Genomic DNA, 19,899 nt, shown 5'->3' with positions numbered 1-19,899 from the left:
AGGCCTGGGTCCCACGCCACATCCTGGCCTTGGGGGAGGTGGGCCCAAGGCCTGGACTTGCTTCCCAGCTATTCCCAGGCGGCCCGCTCTCCTGCTGGCCCAGCTGCACTGCCTGAGCCGGAGGACTGTAGGGGTAGGTCTGTCTGTCAGCATCGCTTGTCCCCACTCATGACGAAGATGTGGGCCTCAGCACAAGCACAGTCTGGACTCAGAGCCCCACTCTGTCAACCCTGAAGCCCACCTGCCTCCCTCCCTGGCAGGGAGTGTGTGGAATGGCAGTCACAGAGGACTCACCAGAGCCCAGTGACTCCAGCCTGTGGCTTCCCAGATTTCTCCAATTTCTCACAATGCCCCAGCTTCTCAGCAACTTCCCTGAGAGCCATGCCTCTCCATGACTGACCCAGAAAGACACAAAAATAGATAGACACAGGCTTCAGTGTGAATGCTGGAGATAATGTAGCCCAGCATTGTCCCACGGTCATCCACTCCACAACCATCTATGAACCCCACTCTGGGCCAGACACTGTGCACTGTAGGATGTGGCAGTGAATAAAACACAGACCTGATCATCAAAAAGCTCCCAGTCGGAAAGGGGGTACACGTGTGAGCAGGCCAGGGTAGTAGGCAGAAGTATCTCGGTGGAGCTGCACAGGGAATGACGCGAGTATGGCTGAAGGGTCTCTAACTCAGCCTGGGGAAGGAGGGAGCATGAGTAATCTAGCAGGGTAGTACCAAGGTGCTTCTGGCCAGCAACAACTTGCGGGTGAATAGAGGAGCTAATGAATGGAGAAATGATATTCCCCACCAAGGGGCTGGCTCAGAACGGCTCTGGGGAGGGTGCCAGCTTCAGCTCCCATCCTCCCAATCTTCAAACCCTGTTACCAGAAACTAAGCCCTCTGAGGGCAGGGACCAGGTTCAGTCTGCATCCCTAGAATGAGGGCAGGCATATATGGCAGGCACTGAGTACAAATGTCTGGAGTGTGCCAATGAATAAACAAACCCCTGAAGGTAAGATCACTACTGACCTGGGGACATGTTGCTTTTTTCTTATCCCATGGACATTCACATAAATTTCTATTGCCCAATTTCCTCTTGGTAAATGTAAGAACCTTCACAGGCTATAAACTCTCCAACTGGTGCCAAACAAGGTGTCACTCAGCCTCCAACATGGGTATCTTTAGAGGGAACCAACCATGGGGTTCTGCCCATCACCCTGAGTGCTGCCAGCCTCCCCATCGATGGTCACCACCGTCACACTCCTGTGGTACACCCTGGGAAAAGCCGCAAGAATCACACACCACTGAGGACAACAGCCAGAAAGTCACTGCCAATGTTTGTGGCTCGGTATTTACAGAAAAACAGGATCATCCTGTGCTTGCAACCCACAACCAGTCACAGACGCATGTGCAGGCCCATCCACACACCCTGTGTGGAACACGCAGCCTGCTCCCCAGGCCCCTGCCGTCAACGAAAGTATACAAGGAAGAGATGCCAATTGGATTTATCTGTTTAAACACCATCCTGTGAAGCTGGTCCCTGGGTAAATTATCCAAACAGTAACCATTCTTGCTTCCTTCTTAAAGAAAAACTGTAGAAAGCATAAATTCTCCTTGCATTTCTGCTATTCATTCATGCAGCCAATATTTAATAAGGACCTACTATGCCTTAGCCCCTGCCAGTGGAACTATGCTATGGTTTGCAAGTCTGTGTTCCCTCCAAAATGCATATGTTGAAACTTAATCTTTGTTGTAATAATATGAAGGGTGGGGCTTTTTGGGAAGTGATTATGTCATGATGGCTCCACCTTCATGAACGGATTAATGTCTTATAAAAGGGCGGGAGGCAGAGGCGTGCAGATCATGAGGTCAGGAGATCGAGACCATCCAGGCCAACATGGTGAAACCCCACCTCTACTAAAAACACAAAAATTAGCCGGGTGTGGTAGCACGCACCTATAGTCCCAGCTACTCAGGAGGCTGAGGCAGGAGAATCGCTTGAATCTGGGAGGCAGAGGCTGCAGTGAGCCGAGATTGCGCCACTGTACTCCAGCCTGGCGACAGAACAAGAATCAGTCTAAAAAAAAAAAAAAAGCAGGGGGTGCTGGAGGGAATTAGCTTAAGCCCTTTTAGGCCTTCCATTCCTTCTGTCATGTAAGGACACAGCGTTCTCTCCCTCCAGAGGAAGGGAAGGAACACAGACATGCAAACCATAGCATAGTTCCACTGTCAGGGGCTAAAGCATAGCAGGTCCTTATTAAATATTGGCTCCATGAATGAATACCAAAAATGCAAGGAGTACCTATGCTCTTTACAGTTTTTCATTAAAAAGCAACAAAACACCACCTTAGGAGCAGAGGGCAGCCCTCACCAGACACCAACCCTGCTGGCACCTTGATCTTGCACTTCCCAAAGTCCAGAACCATGAGAAATGTTGTTTTGGTTTATAAATTACCCAGTGTGTGGAATATTGGCACAACTGGACTAAAACATACTAGAAATGCAAAACTGAACCAGTCAGAGCTTTGCATTCTGGAAGCTAATAGTCTAGTGACAGTCAGACAGAACAGTGGTTTTCAAACACTGTGCTCAGTGCTTTATCAGGGACAGGCCTGTGGCAGCAGAGGTGAGAGGGAACCCTACCTACCTGAAATTGATGGGGAGGAGGAGGGGTTAGAGAGACTTCACAGGTGTGGTGATTTTTGGACCGAGTCTTGAAGGACAGGTAGGCGTTCCCCAGGTATGAGCCTTCAGGTAGTGGCGAGGGCAAGAGTTAGAAATGTGAGCGACAGGGCAGGCAGAGCTTGGGCAGCTGGTAAGGAGATGCCCTGAGAAGTAGTCCAGGGCTCAGACATGAAGGGACTATACCCCTTCAATTCTGAAACTGGGTTTGGGATTTTCCAAATTCCCCTTTGATCCATTAAGAGAATCCATTCTCAGACCGAGGGGGTCAAGGGGTATCACACTTCACACAAAGACAGAGACCCTGAAGAGTAATCCAGGCCTGAGGACCCCAAGGAAAAGAGTCAGGGAGAAGAATCCTCCAGTCACTGTTTCTGAAGCCCAGGTCTCCGTATCCTACCAGGCCCAGGGGCACCTCCATGAGCCCACACACACAGAGCCAAGCCGTGAGTGAGGGCCGCCATTCCCTGGGGTGAACAAGCACCATTCCACAAACCCAGACCCAGTAATCAGACTCTGAAAAAGACTACCCCTTTCAACTCCTGGATAGCCGTGCCTTCCCCTCTTGGGATGTCACACTCTCCACCTGTGTGTGTGAATGGACTCAACTCCTCCTTTCTCCTACATGATCTGCAGGAGGCCTCTCATACAGCTGCTGGGATGCACAAGATATTGAGAACAAAGGTGACTACCATTTCAAGACCCTTTCGCAGGCAAGAAAGCTGAGGTCCAAGAAGCAGGCTACTTGCCTCAAGACCCACAGCAAACTTATGCCACAGCCATGTCTAGAACCCAATTCTCAAATTCACAGCATAGAACTCTCTCTCCCACCATAGAATAGTCACAGATAAATCCCGCTTTGCTTCCTGGTTTCTCCTGAGTTTCTACTGAACTGGGAACCACAACGACAAAAGTGCAATATAAAAACAAAAATTAAAAATTCCAAAAATCTTAGCCAAGATGCATTCATGAATATTTCCCCTAAGTATTGTAAGCCCTGCTAGGATCCAAGTGACACAGTCTTTCTCTTTAAATATTCCCAAATACTCCGGAAATGAACTCCCAACTTCTCCTGATTTCCTTACCTCAGATTTTCTCTTTGAAGCCTGGAGAGTACTTAGAAACTTCTCTTTAAAAAGGGAAGGTGCTCCTGACAGTCATTCCAAGAGATTTGGATTTGCCAAGCTGAAGTTACAGAAACCTGTGACTATGCATACTAATTATTATTATTTGCCTACCATTAGTATGCTTTTTCACATTTCACATCTGATTTTTTATGTACATTTTTCTTAATTTTTGTGTGCAAACAGTCCTAACATGAAGTGAAAAAACTCATCGACAAAAGGAGAAAAGCAAACAAACCAGCCTGGTGTCCAGGGATTCGAGAATTTCAGGAGGCTCAGGAGGCAAACTGGATATGTTCTCCAGGAAAGGGGAGTTATTGATCGTATCAGCTACACAACCGATTACCTGAGGATTCCACTGGAAATGAAAACGAGAGAAAGAGAAGGAGTCGAGAGTCCCCCAAAACCCCGAGTGGCTTCTCCCCCGCTTTAAAACACCACAGGGATGCTCACCTTTTAAGAGACTTGCTTTCCTAGAATAGCCCCAGTCCCTCGCTGTGGGCTTGTGCTGTGAATGACAAAGTACTCATGGCAGGGAGCCCCCAGAGTTCCAGCAGGTAAGGAGAAGACCCTCAAAAGTAAAATAAAAATAAAAATCTGCTACTAACTGGCAGTTATTTGAACTAGTTATACCAGAGACCAGGAGCAGGCCGTACAATCGCTTCTTCCCCGGGGCTCTTCTCCTGAGCTGAGCAGATGCCAGCCGTGTGTTTATCATTTCTCCCCACTATCTTTTTAGGCAGCCGCATCCCAAGCCAGCAGGCAGAAGCTGGACCAAGACACATGTCTGAAGGGGAAGGAGGCCAGGTTCACTGCACCAGGCATGAAATATGCCTTATCTCATATTTGCCAACACACCTGCACCATGGGGACACACAAAATGTGAACCTCATCCTCATTTCCCATTAGAAATTAGAGGTTCACAAAGCCCAAATAATGTGTGCTGGGCCATTTAGCAATGGTAGAGCAGGACTGGGTCTCCCTCCTATTCCATTCTAACCAAGAGGTACCAGGACAACTACATGTAGTGTGCAGGCTGTGAACTGCAAGAGAATCCCACATCCAAGGAGATGTATGAGCCCACCCTGCCTGCAAGGCTTGCCCGCCTGGGAGAAAGTACACTCAATACAGATATCGGGGTGCAGAAAGCCAGTCCCACTTACGCTCCCTCCACTCCTAGAGTCCAATTCCCACCTGCCCAATCTCAGCCATGGTGAGAGCAGGGGAAGGGCATATCTTATCCCTGGTACCACAGAGAGAGTATGTGATCAGGTGAGATGGTGATTGTGTGTGTGAATGCACAGCCAGGCTCAGGAAAGTGCCCAAAACACACACACACTGGCAGAGCTGGGCCACTTTACAGGATTATGCTTAACTATGTTTCTTTTAAGAAACAAAGTCCCCCCCCTACCCAACCCCCAACCTTGTTTTTTGTTTTGTTTTGTTTTGAAACATAGTCTCGCTCTGCTGCCCAGGCTGGATTGCAGTGGCAATCTCAGCTCACTGCAACCTCCACCTCCCGGGTTCAAGCAATTCTCCTGCCTCAGCCTCTTGAGTAGCTGAGACTATAGACACCTGCCACCACGCCTGGCTAATTTTTGTATTTTTAGTAGAGACAGAGTTTCCCCATGTTGGCCAGTCTGGTTTCAAACTCCTGACCTCAGGTGATCTTCCCGCCTCGGCCTCCCAAAGTGCTGAGATTACATGCATGAGCCACCGCACCCAGCCTAACAAAGACCCTTCTTAAATTCACACCCAGGCCCTGCATGGCTAAGCAGCCTCTCTGATCAGGCTCCCCCTTGGCAGCTGGCAGGTCAGCTACCTGGGCCCCTCTGAAGCCACCCCAGGTCACCTCTCATCATTCTCCTCCAGGAGCTAGACCGTTGGGATAACCTGGCTCTGGAGAGGAAGACTGGCAAGTCCCAAGAAAGTCTTTTTGTGTCTCCCCGTGCTATTCTCACCCTGCTGTTCTTTCCCCATGCCCTCACCCATGATGAATGCACCCTGGAGGGGGAAAGAGGAACAGAAATTCCGTGCTCTGGACCCTGCCCGGAGCTGGCTTCCCAACCATGCGACTTCTGTGGCACCTGCTCTTGCTGAGAAGGCACCAGTGGGTCCTCTCCAGCTCAAACATCTGCCTCCCTTAGCTTGTCTTGCCTGTAGGAGCTGGCCAGCCTCTCCTGCATGCTATGCTGATGCAAAGTCCTCTGTTCTGAATTGGGAGAACCACCCCTGTCAGGGATGTGGGGTTTGTTTTCTTAATTAACTGAAAATGCTAACATGGGAGCCCGGGAGCTGGCAGGGGCCTGGCCTTCAACGGCTGCTAGAAAAAATTGTTGCTTTGAAATCTGGATCTCTAATGCCCCCACATGGGATGTCAAAACAAACAGAGACACTCGATCCTGGAGCACAGGGCCTGGGGCCGGTTCAGGTTACAGGGCCAGAGATGGATTTAGCTACAGGATGCCACAGCAACCAACAGGTGATCAGATCCTGATTTCCCAAAATGGTACAGCTAGACCCCAAGAAGCCCCGTGCTGGGGCACGGGCTCTAGGGGGATGGGGAGAGGTCATTGGGATTTATGCCAGCAATACTTCCTGAGTGCCTACTGCCCAACAGGCATGGAGCTGGGGGCAGAGAAGGCTGCAGAGATAGCCAAGTTCTATTGACTCCTGCTCTTGAGGAGATAAAATTAGGAACAAATTGCTAATGTATAGCACAGAAGGCCCCCAGAGCTGAAATATTTACTATCAAGGCCTTTGCAGATAATGTTCACTGACTTCTAATGTAGAAAGAAAAGGGTAGAGTGGAGTCTGGAGAAAAGACGACCAGAATGACCACCCAGAGCCCAGCTGAGGGACAGTAACCAGAGAGTGGAGATACAATGGAGCATTATTCAAAAGCAGGGATGACAGCAAGATCCAAAACCCCAGTAGGGAGAGGAGGGAAAGGAGATGGAAGAGGATGGAGAAGCAGGGGTCCTGAGTCTCCCACCTCCAGCCTCCTGGACTGGCAGGACATCTGATCCAGAAAGGATGCTGACTGCCCAGCCCCATCTAAGGGCCAAGGCACCAGGCTAGCACGATACAGCCCTGCATGCCCCCAGGGTGGTGGGGCCCAAGTCGCATGCACAGTTCCCTACACCAGGGATCATGCCATGGCCTTCTCACCTAACAGCTGGGCCTCAAGAGAGGTCAGAAGTTCTGAATGACCAGAAAACATCCCTCTTTGGGAGGAAGTGGCAAAGTGTTCCAGGGAGGCCCCGCACTTCCCCTTCCCGGCACAAGTCGTCCCATCTGCAAAGGCCCAGAAAGGAGCAAGTTTGCTGGAGGTCAGAGACACTATGTCAGAGCAGAGCACCCCAATCCGAACTCCAGGGCCTTCCTTTTTCCTGACTTGCCTGTTCCTCTCTGAGTCTCTGGCCTAGGTCCATCCTGAGCTTGGAGACCAGGAGGTTAGAAGATTCAGAACCCCCAAGCTGCTTTGACCCAACCTAAACCCCTCAGTTTTCTTCATCCCCCAGGAGAGGGGGATGTTGAACCATTTCCTCTTGGGACACCCGTACTGCACCTCTCCCTTCCTGCAATGGAATCGGTCGATGGAGCCTTCCTTAATCTTTGGGCCTTTGAAGCACACAATGTAGAGCCCGGTTTGAGAAACAAAGCATTAAAAGTTAAAAACTAGCATTTTAGGAAACCACTCGGTGCCCACTTGCACAGAAACACAAACCTGGGGACTAAAATCACATGCCAACAGTAGGTTTTATGGTGGTCATTCAGATGATTCAGAATAAATGCCTCCAATTTTTAGAGTATTATTATTAAAATGAAAACAAAGAAACATTTCTCAAGGAAAAGCACATTCTGAAGCAGAGTCTCAGACCTTAGAGAAAACATTCACATAATGTTCCCAGGGGTCTCTGGGGCCCAGTGTGAAGGGCTCTGGCTAGGGGTGAGGACCCAGGCTACGGAGTTAGGTTGCCCTGGACCCCTCCCTGTCCCAGCTGTGTCCTGACTGCCCTCTACAATGGCTGCCACACAGTAGACCAGCAATTCAACTTTGTTGAACACCCAAACGAATGAATGGTTAGATGAATTAAGAGGCTCATCCTGGCTCTGCCATTTACCAGCCCTGCATCTTTAAGGAAAGGTCCTTAATCTATGAGCCTTAGTTTCTTCATCTGTGAAATCTACAAAATTAGTCACGAGTCAATCAACTACTGCAAGAATTAAATGAGATGCAAAGCCTTTAGCAGAGTGATTGGTGCATTCAAGGTACAGAATAAATGGTAACTATTATTGTCACTTTTCAACAATGGCTTTAATCTCACATCTAAAATATCTTTCCAGCTCTGTACACCTTCCCTATTCCATCATGCCATATTATATTTTGGTAAATCCCCAGCACAAAGCCTGGCACAAGTAGGAACACAGAAAACATCTGTTGAAGCATAATTTACCAGAAAGCGTCTCTGATCTGGAAACCCTGGCCTCGGGTGAGTGCCAGGGGCTGAGGTTTCTAGCATCTCCTGCCTCCTCCATGGGAGGCCACCTCTTTGTCGCAGACCTCAGCCCTCCAAACTGTACCTGAGTATTCAAGGCCAGGAAGCTCATCTGCGTCCATGCCACAGGAAATGGGGCAAGGGGGCATTTGCTCTGCAGAGGGTAGGGGTGCTGGCTGAGCCCATCCCCCTGCTGCAGACTTCTCTTCCCATTCCTTCTCACTCCAGCTCTGGGGAGCGTGGGCCTCCCCCCAGGCAGCGTTCCCAGGCTTCAGCAGTAACAGGCTCTCCATTCTTCCCTGCCCTTGGCAGACCTGCCTCCTCCCACTACGACACTGTCTGCTGCTGCTCATGGGCAACTGCCTCAATCCAAGGAGACAACGCAGACCTCTTGGGGCCCAGGCCTGGTCTGTCCCCTGACCCTATAGGAAGAAGAGGAATTGGTCTGAGTCTCCTGCTGAGATGGACTCACAGGGTCACTCATTTTACCTCAGGCTGCAAATGTCATTGGTCTCTGGCATCTTCACAAACAGCACTCACTGACCACACTTCGTTTTTCCCAAATGAGGGAGAAATCTGACATCTGCCCCTCCCGGATCTTCACGCCTTGGGCCAAGCTCCAGCTACGTTCAGATGTCAGCCCCCACCTCCCTGCCTGAAGGATGACAACCACCAGGAGAAGGGGGGCCTATCTCCAAGTTCAAGACTCGCTACCCACTGGGGATCCCAGCCCCCACCTGTGTCTCCTCCTTCTCACATTTGCCCATCAGATACTATTGGCAAGAGTCACCAGAACTCAACCCAAAAGCAGAAATCCGCAATTCAAGGAAGAGGATGTAACGCGGCCTTCTCTCACTTACCAAGTTTATCCAGCTATTTTCCAACTTTCTTTTTAGGGATCCTGAGCTCAGTCCTCAAGAATTACCTTCTGATGTCCCAGAGCTGGGCGCTGGGAGCCCAGGTCCACAGCAGGGAGCTGCAGACAGGGAGTCCTTCTGTGGGCATGGATTCCTGGGGTGGGGTGTGCTTGATTTGAAGCAGTGCCTCCTCCTCTGGAGGCTTCAGTACTAAAATCTAGCCCAGGAGGGTCCCAGCCACAGCCCAGCAAGGCATCCAGCAAGGGAGGCAGGGCCACTGTCAGGAGCAGCATGTGTGGCTGTCTTTCTTAAAGGGACAGCCTGCCCCAAGAGCCCAAGGGGAGTGGAAATGCTAGAAAGGAAGGAGCAAGGGAGGATGAGCCAGCATCCTCTAGGGAAAAACTCTGAACACACACCAGTCCGTGACCGGCACTAGCCTCCACAAGCTTCTCCACTTTCCTGATGTGGAACATGGAGGCAGAAAGACCCTTCCCCAGGGGAAGCTGTCCTCCTGTAGCTCCAACTCCAGGGCTGAACTCACCCAGAGGGTGTTGCAATAACTCATAAGAAATATTAATTATTTACTATGTACACAGCACTTTCCTAAGTGCTTTGCATGAAGAAACCGATTTAGTCCCCATAGGAACTTCCGGAGGTAGGTATTGTGATTATCATTCCCATTTTACGGATGAGGAAACTGAGGCCTGGAGCTAGTAAATTGCCAAGGTCTTACAGGTAATACATGAAAAAGTTAGGATTTCAACAAAACTGATTCTACTGGAGCTCAACCACTCATCTTCTACCAACCTTGTCTGGAGGGTAAATTTCTTTTTTCATCTTTATAGTTTTTTGTATTTTCCACATTCCAAAATAAGCATTATTCTGTATAAAGAGAAAAAAAATACAGATTCCACTTTTTCTCTCTCACTCCAGTATTTCAACCAAGACGAGACTAGAGCAAGAAGATAAATGTATTCTACATGAAAGCTCTAAGAGGAAGGAGAGTAGCAAAATTAACAGGACAGTGCAGCAACACTATGATTAAATCTATTTGAGTTAAGTTTTGCCTATTATAGATCCACAGGCAGGTTTTAAATAAAATTAAAGCAATCACTTTTTCTTTCAGCCAGAATTGAAATAAAAAGTTTTTTAAAACCCGGTAATTGAAAAATTCAGTGAAGTCCAGGCTCCTCATACATTATCCAAGACCTTTCCTAATTTGATCACCATCTCCCTCCGCAGCTTCCCCCACATGGTGCCACCCACCCCACCCAGCCACCAGGCCCGATGACCAGAGGTTTCCATAAGCCTCTCCAGCATGCTGCCACTCGCTCAGGCTAGGATGCCCATTCCCTCTGCCTGTGCGGTCTTTGCCATCTTTCCAGACCAGGTGAAACTGTCAGTGCTGCTATGGAGGCTTCCACCCCCATAAGCAGAGTGTTGAAAGTTAAAAACTCCCTCCTCTGCACTCCCACAAGCTTTGCCCATTGCTATGGACTGAATGTGTCCTCTCAAAATTCCTAGGTTGAGGCAGAATTCCCTATCTGATGCTATGTGTAGGCGGGACCTTTGGGAGATGATTAGGTCATGAGGGTGGAGCTCCCCTGAACAGGATTCATGCCCTTATAAAAGAGACCCCAGAGAGCTGTCTCACCCCATCTGCCATGTGAGGACACAGTGAGAAGGCTGAACCACCAGACATCAAATCTGCCAGTGCCTGGATCTTGACTTTCCAGCCTCCAGAACTGTGAGACATAAGTGTTTGCTGTGTGAGTCACCCAATCTATGGTATTTTGTTAGAGCAGCTTGAACTAAGACATCAAACAAAGTCTGTTGTTAGAGGTGGCATCACATTGTATGCTAATTAACTGAGCATCTTTTTTTCACTTTTCTGTCCCCAGCACCCAGCACTAAAATTGTGTGGAGTCAGGCAGCACATGATCGTAATTCTGTTTGAGAGTGTGTCTGGTTCTGTGGGCCCTTCCTCATGAGTTACCTCATTTGAACTTCACAACAATGAATGGGCATTAGATGTGTCAAATGTTAGTACTGGAGGAGGTAAGTAGCGTTTAAGGTCCTTGTAACTCTGCCCTTTGAAGACTAGGTTTGCCCAGATGGACTTGAAGGACTAGCCAGGCTCCCCAAGCCCATTTTCAGCTGGGCCAGACTCTACCCCCCGTACCTGCCTTTCCACAGGCCTCCTCGTGCTCCAACCTAACATCCTTTTGTCCTCAGCTTCCTCCAGCCAAGCCGAGCACCAGTGGGCACAGAGATGATGATGATGCTCACCAGCTGGGGTGCAGGCCGCATTCTCTGTGAGCTAGTGCATGCAAAATGGCCAGACCACTGATGAGGGGCCACGTTTTCAAGTAAGAACCCAGAACCATTCTGCCAGTTTTATGGAGGAAAACCCTGTTCCACATCCCCGGGGCTGTACCTCCTGGCACTGGCATCACTGAGAGAGGGTGTGGAACAAAGGCACACAGAATGTCAGAGCCAGAAGGAACCTTAGAAATCACATTGCCCAACCCCACTCTAGACAGGGAAACGAGGGCCCAAACTCGGGAGGGACTTGTCAGAAACACAGTGACTCAGTAGCAGAAGACACAGAGCGACAGCTGGCTCCTGAGCCCTTTTGGATGATTCCTATCCAAGCAAGAAAAAGGAAACTAAAGAGTTTATACTAAAAGGATGTCACAAAGGCTAAATTAATTGCAAGGCATTCTTCAATTACACAGCACACAAATGGGCTTTAAATGCAACATCACACACAGAAAACATGTTATAAAGAAAACAATACAGAAGTATAACAGAAGAAGATGTTCAGTAACAGTGTTCAAATTTAGTCACCCTGGAGGCCAAGTCACGCTACAACCCACGTTCTTCCATGAGCTCCCCCTACGAATGAATTGAGCAGGTAGAGCTAAATCTAACACTATTTCTGCATTGTGTTAGTAGAATGCATTAACATGAAAATACCACAGATTAATACTTTCTTTCATCCTCAGATAAAATAATTTATAGTTGTGCCAGTTGTTGGTGTTTAGTCAAATACTGTTGGTCCCCACCCCCAATTACACACAGTGGATTGTACTTCCTGGGTACTTGTGTTGGGTGGGGCCATGTGACTAATTTTGGTGCACTCGCTGAAAATAGAAGGTGAGTGTCATAAGGGTTAATTCTGTATGTCAATTTGGCCATGGGACCAGGTATTTGGTCAAACACCAGTATAAAGGTTGCTGTGGGGTTTTTTTTGTTGTTTTTTTGTTTTGTTTTTTTTTTTGGAGACAGAGTTTCGCTTTGTCACCCAGGCTGGAGTGCAGTGGCATGATCTCAGCTCACTGTAGCCTCCGCCTCCCAGGTTCAAGTGATTCTCCTGCCTCAGCCTCCCAAATAGCCTGGGACTACAGGCATGTACCACCATGCCTGGCTAATTTTTGTATTTTTAGTAGAGATAGGGTTTCACCATGTTGGCCAGGCTGCTCTCAAACTCCTGACCTCAGGTGATCCACCCACTCTGACCTCCCAAATTACTAGGATTACAGGTGTGAGCCACCATGCCCAGCCAGATTTTTTGTTTTCCTTTTTTTTTACATGACATGAACACTTAAATCAGTAGACTCTGAGTAAAGCAGATTACCCTCTATCATGTGGGTAGGCCTCATTCAATCAGTTGGAGGCCTTCAAAGAAAATGACCGAGGTCCCCCAGTGAAGGGAACTCTATCCCCAGACTGCCTTCAGTCTTGAGCTGCAACATCAGCTCTTTCCTGGGTCTCCAGGATGCTGGCATGCCCTGCAGATTTTGGACTTACCAGTCCCACAATCATGGGAGCCCATTCCTTAAAACAAATCCAGATATATGTAGAGAGAGGTCCTATTGGTTCTGTTTCACTATAGAACCCTGACAAAAACAAGCATCATTAGTGGTCTAGAGCTTTTAATTGTGAGGACCAGACTCCCTTTTCCTTTAGCACAGAAATTGTCAACATTGAAGACAAGGCCTGTTCTGCCAGCCTCAGTTCCTAAGGGACCATAACAAGCAGAGCCACTCTGTTGACCCACTACAGACAGATAGCATGAGTAAGAAATAAACCTGTGTTGTTTTAAGTCACTGAAATTTGGAGTTGGTGTGCTATTAAGCCTAATCTTATACTGACTGAAGCGCTCATTGTTTATCTTAGATTTAAGACATTAGGGGGCTAGGAGAGAAACCCAGAAAAGTAATAGAACCATAAAAGGATTTTGATCCTGGCCTCCCAGAAAGACTCCCGGACACACAGCCCTTCCTCCAGCTGCACAGCTTCCCTGTTGTCTATCTTGGGATCCTGGAAGTCTTAACCCAGAATCCAACCACAGTTGTGTAAGTGCCTCAGAGGTACGATCTCACTGCTGAAACTTCTCCAGAAAATGTTCAGAGCTCAGCTGAAGAATCTGACCTGGGCCTAGGATGGGAAGCCCTCCAAAGAACAAAAGTTTCCACTACGGCAACAAGAATGTTAAACATGATTCTAAAAAAGTTCTCAGTAAGAGAAATGTGATGATGAATATTTATAAGCCAAAAACCAAAGGCCATTCCCTAGTTCCTATGAGGTTTCCCACCACATGGGGAGCATCAACAGGACTAGAGATGGTACTGGAAACAGACATGGATGTCCTTGGCTCTATTACAGATGGGTTAAGTGTGAAGCCTTTGAGAAAATGCAGTCACAAAGTGTTGATGATTCTCCCTGGAAATCAAGGGGGACCCAGAGGCTGCTGGGACTCCTCCATACCTTTCTTCTCAATGAATAAATTCAGGCCCCTGAACTTAAATAGTCTACAAAGTGTGGGGTAGAATAAAATATAATGGACTTGAACTATTACAGGAACTACTTAGCTTAGACCAGCAGCTCTCAAAACTGGAGGTGGCTCCCCATCACACCCGTTACCCCTAGAGACATTTGGCAATGTCTGGAGATGTTTTGTGGTTCTCATAACTAGTAAATGTTACTGGGATCTACTGGGTAGAGGCTAAGGGTGCTAATAAGCCTCCTATAATACAAAGGATAGCCCACCCCATCCAAGAATTATAGTATCAAGGTTGAGAACCTGTGGCTGTCATCGAATCCCTCGTTATGAGGGTGTGAAGGTTTAGAACAAGAGCAGAGAAACATTTATAGAGCATTATGCCCCATTGCAGAAAAATACATTGTGGTCAAACTGTGGGACCTCAGACCAGCAGTATCAGCATTACCTGTGAACATGTTAGAAATGCGCAGCCTTGGGCTCTGCCCCAGACTCCTGGATCAAATTCTTTCTCAAGTATTTATTGAAAAAAATACAACGTGTGATTCATATACCTATGGAGAAAAACCAAAACTGACTATCACTAAAGCATCCTGAGAGGTAGCACAGTTCATGTCAGTAGGAAAAATGAATCTTCATTACTACTCTCTTTTTCTATAAGGGAAGAATCCAGCATGAGAATCAGGGTAGAAGGTCCGTTCTTTAGAAGTTGTCTTTGGATTTGCAAAGTGAACTGAGGAGTGGGGCTGGAGAATAAAGATAGCTGAATTACTCAAAATAATAAAGAAGGGGACCTGTTTGAGTGAGTTGCTGGTGAGCGCCAAGGCAGAGAGGAGGACGAAGACCAAATGACATAACCTTTGGCCAAGCAATCTCTTTTAGAATAAGGTTATCCAGTATTCAATTCTAAATTGTTGTAATACAAATACCCTTGGCCTCCCCAGACCTCCTTAAAGTTCACCACATTCACGAAGCCTTGTGTAAATGGGGTGTGTGTGTGTGTGTGTGTGTGTGTAAACCAGGGGTATGGGAGTAATTTCACATCTGGGTCAACACAGTGCAGAAGAGTTCATGGTTTGCATGAAACCAATGAGAGTTAATGTTTCCTGTGGGCTTGCTATGTGCAAGGCACTGTTTAAGTATTTAATACTTAACAGACACAGCCTCATTGAATGCTCACAGCTGCCTTGTGGGAAATAACATTGTGATTTCATATTAGGGATAAGAGGTCTGCAGCAGAGGGAATTTATGCCACTCACTCAAGGACACCCATACAATGAGTGAGCCTTAGAGACAGAATTGAAATCTCAGCAGTCTGGCTCCAGAATTCATGTTGTTAATTTCTGGGCCACCATGCTTGTCACCTAGGGGTAGTTAATAATCTTAACAAATTCAATGGAAATAGGAACTCAGAGCCAGAGGTGAAAAATATAAGCCACCACCACTTATTTTGGAATCTCTAGACCAGCATTTCCCAGGCTTCAGTGTGCACCATGATCACCATGTGAGCTTGATAAGACACAAACCTCTGGGCTGCACCCCTAGAGCTTGATCCAGGAGCCTTGGGCAGAGCCCAGGGATGTACATGTCCAATGAGTTCACAGGTGATGCTGACACTGTTGGTCTAAGGTCCCACAACTTGAGAACCACTGCCCTACATTTGTGGCAGTGAGATTCAGCTAATTTATTCTGAATCTCAAAGACAGGGCTCCTGGGGGGACATCTGGTCACAATATCAATGACTGAGTGGCTCTGAATTGAATCCGGCTAATGCTGAAGAGAATGGAGGAGGAGAGGGATGAGTATCCAGTGGAATTCAACCTGGAAAACTTCCTGGAGGAAGAGCCACATGGTGAGAATAGATGCTGAAGTTACTTTTCTCAAATCTCCTTGATACACACTCCATATAGCAGGGCTCAGGCATTTGAGTTCCCTCCTCGACCTCCCCTCCCTAGAACTGCTGGGAGGGTACCCTTTGTTCTTTGGTGAGTCAATCCAGAAAGGCTTAGCAAGAAGTGAGGAATCAGGAGACATTCTCTTCCATGGAACTAGAAGCTGCCTAGGACAGTGGTTAGGAGAAAGATGAACACGTCTCAATCGCAGCTCTACTGCTGTGTCACATGGATTTTACTTCAGGTCCTTAGCTATTCTAAATCTTAGTTTCCAAATCTGTAAAACGGAGGAACTCACCACCTGAGTCTCAGAGGTGTAACAATCAGTTGTATGTGAAGTGCTCACCACAGTGCACACCCAAAGCCAACCCCAACAATGGCATCAGAGCTCCATCTGTGGCTAGGGAAACCAATACAAGGTCAAAGGTGAGGCTGACTTTGTTACAGCTCCCAACGCATATAGGAGCTGGGAGGTTGAGGTTTAGATGCTCTTCATCTTCTATCATTTAAAACAGGGCGTGCAATCTTTTGGCTTCCCTGGGCCACATTGGAAGAAGAAGAATTATCTTGGGCCACACATAAAATACACTAACGACAGCTGATGAGCTAAAATTTTTAAAAAACTAAATTAAATTTAAAAATAAAATGAAACCTTGCAAAAATCTCATAACGTTTTAAGAAATTTTACGAATTTTTGTTGGCCCTCATTCAAAGCCATCCTGGGCTGCATGCAGCCCACAAACTTGATTTAAAAGATCCTCTATCCCACAGGGTATCAGCTGGTCTTTTAGGGCCCCTTTCCCCCAGTTCTCAGTTTCCTCTCTACCAAACAGTGGCCATGACCCTTTTCCACACCTCACTGGACTTATCTCATTTACAAAGTGGGTAATACTAAGCAGAAGATAAAACCACAATACAAAACTATCTAACATCTGCACATACAATATATACTCAACCATGCTTTTACAATATATGTGGAGAAAAAAGACTGGAAACATTAATTGCCAAATGTTAAGTGAACTGGGAAGTCAGATTCTCTAAGTGTGGTTTGTGGCCAGGTAGAAAGCTGCGGGAAAGGGGGCAGAGGAAGAGAAAGATCAAAGTCTCTTTTCAGTGTCCTGTGATGGGCTCATAAACTAATTTTATTTTTGTCTTCTGACTCTGTGTATTTTGTATAATAAATCCATGTTTCTTTTATAATAAAGGAGGGAAAGTCTTTTTTTTTTTTTTTAAAGCAACTTCATATCCTCCTAAAGCTTTTCTTGATTATAACCCACTCCACACACACTCTGCTCACTCAGCTCACGTGCTTCCTCTTGGTGCCTGTTCTGTTTCTAGCCTATGAATTTGCATAACACAGTCATAAGAGGTTGCTTTCTAAATGCTTTTGAACAGATTTCCTATTCATTTACCTTAGATATTCTGGTAAGCTGAGCTGCCCCAACGTGGGGGGAGATGCTTCCTCCTAGTGGAAGAACAGTCAGACTCATTGACTCTGACTCACTCTTGGGGATCCACCCTCACCCCAAAAACTCACTAGAGGGCTCTTCATGCAGTAAGTGGTCCATGCCAAAAGGAACTGCACAGAAAGTGGCCTGTAGGTGAGGAGAACTGTGTATAAATACACACACACACACACACACACACACACACACCCCAATCTGCCTCTTCTTTCCTTCTGTCTCCAGAGGAAAATGTCATCCGGTTAGTGCCCTCGGATGAACTGGGAAGGCAAGCTCCCCAGTTGTGGTTTGTGAGGGGTGGGTGGCTGGGGAGGGGAGGTGTCAGAGAGAGCCAATCCACTTCCATCTGGCACTGAAATCTACACTTATTTTCCTGGACTGGACTACGATCCCATTTCCCAATGTGAGGAATCGTGCTTTCTTGGTGACACACACTTTCCCCCAAGAATGCTTGGCTTTTCAATGAGGAATTCTTGTATATTTGGGATTCTTGGAAACAGGACAAAGACTAATGAATTGCTGGCTCTATCCGAGGTTTGGAAACCCTCTAGAACTCACAGGAGCTGGAGGAGGACAGAGGCAGGCAGGAAAAGGGAGTTGAGGGTGTGTTTGCAACAGAGGGGAGGGTGGCAGGATTGAGATATCAGATTAAATTGTTTGAGTTACAGGCACTCCAAAAGCTACCTGCTGACCCTACAGTCAGAGGTCACCATCCACACTAAGAATAGAAGGCTGACAGGGGCCGAGTGGGGAAGAAGGGGATACTGAGTGTTTGTGGAGGCCAGAGAGTTATAACAAAACAGAATTCAGGTATAGTCAATTGTCAAGTTCATCATGAAGTGAAATGGTTGGGACCAGTGGGGTATGGTACAGAGAGCACAGGTCCTAGGGTCAGGCACACCTTACTTGAAATCCCCTCTGTGCCACAAACTGGATATGCAACTTTAGGCAAGTTGACTAAATTCTCAGAACCTCAATTTCCTCTTCTATAAAATGGGATAATACCCACTTTGCAGAGCTGTTAGATGTGTTGAAATGTGCAAGGGCTTAGCCCAGTGTCTGGCACATAATGGGCTCTCCATACATGGTAGGTATTAGAGAATTTGAAGTTGAAGAGTAGGAGTGTATAAAGCCCTTCGTAGAAGAACAGCTGTAGAAGGTCTGACCGCTGTGGGTCTGGTCAGAGAGTGGAAGACCTAGCTCCCGGGGCCACAGGTACTAAGCTTATATTCCCCTCCTCACACGCTCTTTGAGGGCCTTTGTTAGTTCTGGCAGGTTTGGGCTATGCACCCTGCCCTATGCTCCAGATACAAATCCTCTGTAGCCTCAGTGCTTAAGTCCAGAGAGTAAATGTGTGGGTTCCAGGTCATCAGAATGAAATCACAGAGGGTCTACAGGGGCCCTGGGTCCTCAGTTCCCTCCAACTGTCAGGAAGGGGACTGGCTTCTCAGTAAACATTAGGCAGACCATCCAACTCTGGTGTCTAAGGAGCTCTATGAGTTCTCAAGTCATCCTGGAGAAAGCCAGGGGCTGAGTGCCTGCCACCCTCCTCAAATCCACCCTACAACATCCCCTGCCAAGAGCTCTAGTAACCTGGGCACACAGACCATGGCCCCCAGGGTGTTCTCAGTCTAACAGAGAAGGCCAAACCCAGACATAAGACTTCAGAATACAGAAAAACAAGGGAAAAAGAAAACAGTTTTCTTTCGAAGGAGCTCATTTATGTAAAGGGATCATGAGGTGATTTAAGGAATCCACATTCCATGGGGTAAATCCAGGCAGATGTTCCAGAGAAGAGGGTGCCAGGTGGGTATGCCTTTTGGTGTTGCCCATAAGCTCTCCCCAAAAGTCCCCTCCTTTACTCTGTGGCCTGCCTGAAGGAGAACAGGCACTTTGTCCTGAAATAGTCAATGTATATAACCCCTCCATCGCAGGGATGCTCAGGGTGGCTCTAGTTACAACAATAAGAACTGGAGTGTTTGCAATGGCGAAGGCAGAGAAAGAAAACAAAACAACATCCACATGAGGTTTTCATTTGCTTTAGCCACGTGAGAATGGCCCTGAAGATCCAGCTATAAATATCCAGCTGCCATTGCCACAAGATAGAAAATCTCACACACACACACACACACACACACACACACACACACACACACACACACACAGTCCCTTCAGTTTACAGGCTTACAAATGCAAATCAAAGACTCTAAGAACATCTGCCTTGAGAAGAGACAACGCTGGACCCCTTGTGCTAAATGCCTTCTCATGAGGCCTCCCCAAACACATCTGAGGACTTGGCAAGGAGTGGGCCCACAGCCATCATCAGGGTGGAATGAGGAGCTGCCTCCACAACACCCAGGCCAAGCCAAAGCCCACCAGTGGCCACAAACTGGGCTGAGGGGAAGAGTTTTAGATCCCTTCCCTTAGGATGTAATAAAAAGCAGCCTGCTTGACCCAGGACATTTTAGATTGGATTTCCTAGAAGCAGAGCCTCAGACAGGGTGGGTATATGTGTGATTTGGTGAAACTGAGCTCTCCGGAGGAAACAGAAAGGGAATGAGAGGAATAGGAAAAGGCAGGGGGGGTATCTGGGAAA

General features: G+C 47.5%; 1 protein-coding gene across 6 annotated transcripts in view; it reads right to left on the bottom strand.

Moving 5' to 3' along the window:
• Window positions 1–19,899, bottom strand: part of DAAM2 (dishevelled associated activator of morphogenesis 2) — a 115,137-nt gene that overhangs the window by 76,239 nt on the left and 18,999 nt on the right. The window contains exon 1 of one of the 6 annotated variants that reach the window (XM_030929022.1): window positions 9,166–11,843. The exons of the other annotated variants lie outside the window; for them this stretch is intronic. The gene's annotated coding sequence lies outside the window, so the exon portion shown is untranslated. Of the gene's footprint in view, window positions 1–9,165; window positions 11,844–19,899 lie in introns of those variants that run through there. 6 annotated transcript variants of the gene reach the window in all.

This window comes from Rhinopithecus roxellana, chromosome 4 (genome assembly GCF_007565055.1).
Source record: "Rhinopithecus roxellana isolate Shanxi Qingling chromosome 4, ASM756505v1, whole genome shotgun sequence".
Taxonomy (NCBI): domain Eukaryota; kingdom Metazoa; phylum Chordata; class Mammalia; order Primates; family Cercopithecidae; genus Rhinopithecus; species Rhinopithecus roxellana.
Note: the sequence above shows the minus strand (reverse complement) of the source record. Positions and strands in the feature narration are given on the sequence as shown.